General features: G+C 48.3%; 1 protein-coding gene across 2 annotated transcripts in view; it reads left to right on the top strand.

The window, feature by feature from the left end:
• KIRREL3 (kirre like nephrin family adhesion molecule 3) overlaps positions 1-7,246 on the top strand; it is a 535,215-nt gene that overhangs the window by 241,821 nt on the left and 286,148 nt on the right. The window lies entirely within an intron of this gene.

Raw genomic sequence — 7,246 nt, 5'->3', positions numbered from 1 at the left:
CATCATACAACCCCTGTCGTGGACCTCGTGTGTTTTCTTTGAAGAATCTTGATGCACTTGTTGAACTCTGGTTAGATGTAAGAAACCACCACTTGTCACCCTCAACATACTCTGATGGGGAACCTAAAGTTTAGAGTTGAGAATCTGGCTACATTACAGAGCCCCTGGAAGGCTCATTGTGCTTGCAGAATAACTGGTGAGCAAACGCAATGAGCATCAGTAAAATTACATACATGTTAATGTCGACATGCATATGTAGGTCTTGGGTGAGCAGCATTATGGGGATCCGGATTGGAACTTGGACCTATGCTCCAAAGGGCTGGTGAGATTGGAGATGGGGAGGAGAAGGTACAGCTCAAGCAAAGAAACTAGGAAAGAGAGAAGAGGCCTGTGCATGGGAAAGGACGCCTTGTCCTTGACCTGAATTGCCTTTCTACTGTTGAGAAGAGAGAATTGGCCTGTGTTACTTGCCAGTGATGGTTTTCCATTCAGTGCTGCCAAAATGAGCTCCTCGTAGTGAAACCTTCTCTGTGGTCTGTCACTGTCTGTGTGCTCACACAGCCCCAAAGTCAGCACTATCTGATGGCATTTCCAAGAGCTTTGTCACTCGTTATACCATGGGGGACTCTCATGGAACTATGTGTGTCTTCTGCTCTATGAGTCTGGCTTTTTCCAAGTAGCATGACCTCATTTTAATGTAAATCTAGCAAGGGTTACCTTCTCTGCTCCTGACAAGAAGAGGATATAGCTGAGCCTGGCCAGGCAGAACTAAGAATTTGTCTAAATTTGTCTTTCAGTCCATTTTTATCCCCCATACCCTGGCCCCTTCCCTTGCCTCCCTCCTCCATCTGGGCACCAAGTGCCCCCTCTGCCAGCCCCTCCATCTTGAAGTCTCAGTCAAGCTATGGAATTATCATCTTATTAGTCTTCTCTCTCAAAATGAAAGAGGATGCTGGGAGAGGCCAGTGCTTTACCCATGAGAATAAATCGCAAACCTAAGCAATGTGCTTCCCAGGTACAAGAGAGATCTATAAGTGGGGGGCTTTTGTGTCACCCCTAAGTCAGAGCACACTGTGACCCCTGAAGGCTGGTCTGGAGGATCCAGGAGGGCTTTTCTCCAGACCACTTCCAGACAACTGCGCACAAAGTAGAACAAACCCCATCACCACTGAATTTAGCACTAGCACACTTTAGTTTCTTTCAATCCTATTTATAAACCATATTTTACACCGCTGCTTCCATTCAGCCCGTCTGCGTTTTCTTCCATTAATCACAGAAGAGCTCCCCACTGTAGCTTTCATTACCTGCTCAAAATGAATGTGGAGAGAAAATACAATTAGATGCCACTTTTTAAAAATAATATCTTGAAAAGAGAGCAAAGACTTAAAAAAGGAGTGGGGGGAACACAGTTTGATCTAATGGGCCAGATGACCTCAGGTTAAGGTGGAGTTTAGATCAGCTTTTTCTTTCTCTTTCTTTCTTTCTCTGCCCCTCCCCGCCCCTGGTGAATCCTGACGAATCCAGAGTTCGGCTGCACGCATGTGTAGATTTCCTCGCCTCTGCTGAAACAATGAAATATTTCTATCATATTAAACCCGTCAAACTGGTCAAAGTGCAGCGGCAAACTTTTAAGTGCTCCTTCCTGCCCACTCCCCTCAGCTCTGGCGAAGGGAGCACAATGTATTTGCTGGCCATAAACTCCCTGAGGGTTTTGAAGTCCGATACCTGCGGCCTGATTTGCAGGGTTTGCTACTGTAGGTGCTCACCTCTGTCTGCACCGGGGACAGCAGTGCTCGTGGTGGGCTGCCCCGCCCACCCGGCTCCCCGCACACCTTCCACTGGCGCTTGCTTCTCCTCCTCTCCCCGGCCTGAAACACAGCCATCACTAGTATGCTCTCATCCAAAGCAGCCAAGCCCGGTGCTGGGGAAGAACGCGGGCGTCAGCGGCTTGAGACCAGGCGGGGCTCCTGGCGCTGCCTGACACCTGGCACCCTGACCCACAGACCGAATGCTACTCGAGAGCTGCTGGACCTCATCCAAGTCCCTCAGTGTCTGCGAGCCTCAGTTTCTTCATCTGTAAAATGTCAGTAATTCGGTAATCCCGCTCAGCCTATCACAGGCGGCCATTGTGCAGATGAAGATGAGTCGTTTGTGGAGAAGCCCGTAACCATGCCAATGTAGGGGCAAATCAGTATTATCAGACTGTCAGCTAATGCTCTGGGCCAGGCACCTGCAGCAGCCAGGCCGTGCACACAGGCAGAATCCAGCTTTCAGACGGGACATGGGACAGTGGGAGGAGTTCAGCTTTAGAGCTAGACCAGTCTAGATCTGAGCATCCATTCTGCCACTTCCGAGCTGTGTGGCCTCGAGCAGCTTACTTGGTCTTCCTGAAACACGGTTCCTTCGTTTCTACAAGGGAGATAACACATTCCTCCTTTCAAGATTGCTGCAGAGTTACAAGAATTAAACGAAAGGTGTATTGAAGCCCCTGGAAGACAGTAGGCGCCCTATAAATGGTAGCTTTCTCACCCCGGTGCTGTTTCCTAACGTGTCTGGAAGAGTAAGGAAACGAGAGACCCTACTCTGCCTTTTTTTTTCCTTTGAGGTCACATTGGTTTATAACATTATATAAATTTCAAGTGTACATAATGATATTTCAGCTTCTGTATACCTTCAAGGATTTCTCCTGTGACGCCGGCTCAGGCCCGGGGCTGGGTGCAGGAGGAGTTCGTTTCTTTCTTCAGAAACTCCTTTTTCAGGTAACTGCCTCGCTAATGGAGCAGCAAACCTCTTTCTGGGCGTTTTTTATGTGTTTTTCTCTTTCATTTTGTTTTGTTTTGGCCTTCTGTTCCTGAGACCTGCAGGGCTGAAATAGGAAAGGACATTTCTGGGAAGGAAAAGGAGAGAAGGAGCCAAAAATCGGAGGGCTACAGTGACTTTCTTTCTTAACAAATGAGAAACAAGCTCGAGATTTACAGACTAAGTGCTATTAATTATCACCCAGCAAATATTGAACCACAATGTTGTTCTCTTAGAAAAAACCAGAAACTCATGCTGAATACTAACGGGCTCCATTAGCGCTCTGTGTAAACCCTGCCCCTCATGCACATGGCACCGAGGACATCAACACGCCAGGCGGGCCTGGCCTGGCCCCTGCGGGAAGCCCACATCCATCTGTGGCCCGTGTCTGGGACTCTATGAGTGACAGGGGCGAGAGTGAGCTCCCCGCCCCCAGGAAAGGCAGAGGACCCGATAAGGGGGGGTGATTGGGGCGGCCTCCTGGGGCGCTGTCGGAGGCTTCTTGTCTTGGAATGAAAGATATGCCGGGTTTCTTCCTGGGCTTAGCTGTTGACCTCGCACGCTTTGTCACTAGCACACAGGAAGCCTTAGGTGTACCACAGTATTTAGAATTTCCTCACCTGACCAATACTCTGCATATAGTAAACCTCTTCTGGCTCACCATGTCGCTAAACACCCTCGATGCTGGCGGAGTCTGAGATGGGAGAAGCTAACATACACTGATGTGTCCTGTGTTGTCGCTGCAGTAAGTGTTTGTGGAAGTGATCTCATTCCATCCACTACTGGTGTGATTGCCATCATTACACCAGTAAGGAAACAGACTTCAAGAGCTGAGAACTTGCCCAGGGCCTTCGCCAGGATCCACATGTGACCCAGAAGCCCCTGTTCCCTCCCCTCCACATGCTGCCCCTCCCCTACCCACCCGGGACCATGGGGCTCGCTTGGGCAGTAAAGCATGGTGACAGGGTCATGAGGGAGCTAAAGGGCCAGCTCACACCCTGCTCTGCCGTCACCTTGCCCACTGTGGCCAGTGCCCCTAGTGCTCTGGAGCTGAGAGCAACCACCACACACTCTGCCCTGAAGGAGTCATGCATCCCTCCTGCGTTCCTGGGCCCCAGCCCCATGTGCTGACAGCCACGGGTCTCCAAAGCCGCCCTGATCAGGAGGCCACACTCTTTCTCCCCCCGGCAAGCACATCCCCACTCAGCACACTCTCACCAGAGTCCTTCGAACCTGCAGTAGAAAATTGCCAAACGAAGCATAGTGGGAAACATACTACTTGAGAAAACTTTAGCCTTTCTTTTTCCTGAAATCTAAATAAGGGCACTGCTCCTGAGGATAATGTTTTCTGATGTGACAAATTGCTGGCTCCCTGGATAACTCAATAGTGTCTTTCCACGCCACTCCATGATAGCCAGAGTAGGGACTCCCTCTGAGTTCTTTCTCCCGGGTAGCACAGGGTGCTGGAAGGACTGTGGGAGGACTATGGTGATCCCCATGGGCCTCTGTCCCAGTGAAACCTACCCTGGCCTCAATTTTCTCATCTGTAAAATCAGGAGATTGGTCTAGACCAGGGCTTCTCAATCTCAGCACTATTGACATTTCCAGTGGGATAAGCCATTGTTGTGGGGACTGTCCTGTGCATTGCAGGATGGTTGGCAGCATCCTTGACCTCCACCCACTAGATGCCAGTAGCATGTGCCCTCATCCCTCTACCTAGTTGTGAGAACCAAAAACATCTTCAGACATCGTCAAATGTCCCCTGGGGAGCAAAATTTCCCCTGGTTGAGAACCACTGGCCTGGACGATCTCTGAGGTCCTCCCAGCTCTCAAGGTCTCTGTTCAGAAGGTGGTATGAGCACTAAAAAGAGCTTGGACTGGGTTGGCTGACGAGAGGTAGACCTCCAGTCAAATCCCAGCTCTAGCATTCACATTTTAGCTTTTCATAACCGGTCAAATTACGTCTCTTCTTTGAGCCTCAGTTTACTTATCTGCACAATGGAGATATTAGTACCTATTTCATAGGGCTGATTGGAGGATTAAATGAGAAAACATGTATAAAACTCTGGCACATATTGCCCAATAAATGGTGCCATTATTGCCGATTATGATTGAAAGTAAACCAGACCATCTGCTTTCTCTAGACAGTTCCTCTTGTGATCAAATTCACACAAATTCACACAAAGGTAGGCAGCCAGCTGCAACAGTTATGCAAAGAAAGAAACTAACACTTGTGTTAAACATCTACTATGTGCTAGGCACTATGCTAGGCAGTTTCATAAAAATTCTTGGGCTAAATGAGGAATTTAAACAATATCGAGAACTAAGAAATGCAGAGACAACTAATGGACATACCCAGACCACTGTCAGATTGCTGATGCCTAGAAGGTCCAGATCTGGAAATCTAGGGTGCTTATTATGTACCTGCAGTATCAGGAGTGATTCCCCTTACTTTCGCCGTTAAATTAAGAGTACCCACTTACCGGTTACCCATGATAAATGCCATATATGAGAAGGGAAGAAATGGAAGAGGCATTGTTATCTGGATTTGTTCGCCCACAGTAAGTTCATGTCTTCTCCTTGGTTTGGTTCTACCCATAGGGCAATTTACTTCAGTTCATACAGAAAGAGACAAGGAAATAATATCCGTCCTTAAATCTGGGTTACAGGTTTCGATTTCCTCTTCTCTCCTCCCCCATTTTCCAAGGCCAACAGCTGTCCATTACCTCCAAAGCTTCCTTCTCTGGGAAGCCCAATTCTCCAGTGCACATTGCTGAGATCACTACCCTGCTCTGCCTGCCCCACGAGAGGTTCAATCCTTCAGTGGAAGTATTTTATCTGTCGCCGGGTTACAGGCCGAGTTGCTATATTAAGTGCCAATAGAGAGTAGGTGGAGGCTGGAAATGAGGCCAATGGACACTCTCCCTCCTTTCTTCCTGGCTGGTCATCCCTGTGGTCGCCATTGCTCATCGTTGGGGTCCAACGATGCTTGCTCTCCTCCTCGTCTTTGCTATTATTCACCTCTTTGCTCTACTTCAGCCTCAAATCCAAGCTCAGATCCAGTAATGTTATGGCGTACCTACTAAGTGCCAGTTTCTTTCACATATTCTGTCTCACCTGGCCTTCACAGGAACCCAGATTTTACAGAGATAAAGGGTGTCATCAAAGGCCACCACTAGTAGTTGGTAGAAATGAGTTGGCATGTCTCTCCTGAGTCCGAGTTCCAGCACTTGTTCTTCTGTCTAGCAGCAGCCACGGTCCCAACAGGAAAATCCTTGCTTCCTGAGGGTGGGAAAACATCCACTTATGAGCCTCTGTGCTCCAGATGCTGTGGTTGCTCCAGGCAGTGCATGTCAGCCCCGCCCTGGACCAGAGGCAGAAACGGGGTTGGACCAGAGGACAATGCCATTCCATCCATAAACCCCATGTGAACGTGTACACATCCATGTCTTTTAGTCATCACTCCCTTGGCCTCAACATTCTCTTGCCCAGCCACCCCTTCTCTTCCACCTGGTAAACTCCTATTCATCCTTTAAGAAGCAGTTCAAAAATCACCTCTTCGATGAAAGCTTCTCTGGCCTCTCCATTGTCTCCACTTCTGTGCGTCTTTAACACTTTGTGCACGTCTCTTTTATAGCAGGTGTCGCTCCGTGTCTTATTCATCACTTCCCATAATTCCCAGCACATAACAGTCCTAAACGAAGATTTCTTAAATGAATGAATGGATGAACGGGGAAATCTTGGGGCAAATAACAAACGCAGTATTTGAAGTAGTCCTTATCTAGAAATGGCCCCAAGAATCTGCCATCAATCCAGAAAGTAGAATTTTTTTCCCCATGAAAGCCCGGGAATTTTGAGAGAGAGGCAGGAAAAGCCTATTTTTCTTCGCACCCACTGATTGATTTCCTTTGGAGCCATGCTTCTCAAACTCTGATGTGCACATCAAGCACCTGGGGGTCTTGTTAAAATGGAGATTCTGATTCAGGGGTTCTGGGGTGGGCTCCCAGGTGGTCCCCGAGCTGCCGGACCACACTTTAAGAAGCAGATTCTGATTTCTTCTGGGCGGCATCCTACCTCATCTGAAGCTGTTGGCCTGTCACTCGGAGCCCCCAGCAGGGCCCGAGCGGCCTGGCATCCCTGTGCCAGCTTGGTAAGCAGCTGTCTATTCCCTCCCATTATCACCGGGGGATGCGACTCTGTAGACATGCCACGTTTTGTTTACAGCGAGCCGCAGAAAAGTTAAAAGTGCAAATTTTAAACAAAAATTGCATCAGCAACCCCTTAGAATCACACATATCAGGGGAAAAGTGGGCTAAAGGAAATTTATAAAATATTAAATGACACTGTGTCAAGACACAGATAGGGGCAGAACAGTAATTAAAGTAAACAGCACATCAAAACCCTGGCTAAAACCGTTATTTAAATTGAAAGTAAATGTAGGAACTGA

The sequence above is a fragment of the Equus caballus genome, chromosome 7, assembly GCF_041296265.1.
Source record: "Equus caballus isolate H_3958 breed thoroughbred chromosome 7, TB-T2T, whole genome shotgun sequence".
NCBI lineage: Eukaryota > Metazoa > Chordata > Mammalia > Perissodactyla > Equidae > Equus > Equus caballus.
This window is presented reverse-complemented; position numbering and strand designations above follow the sequence as displayed.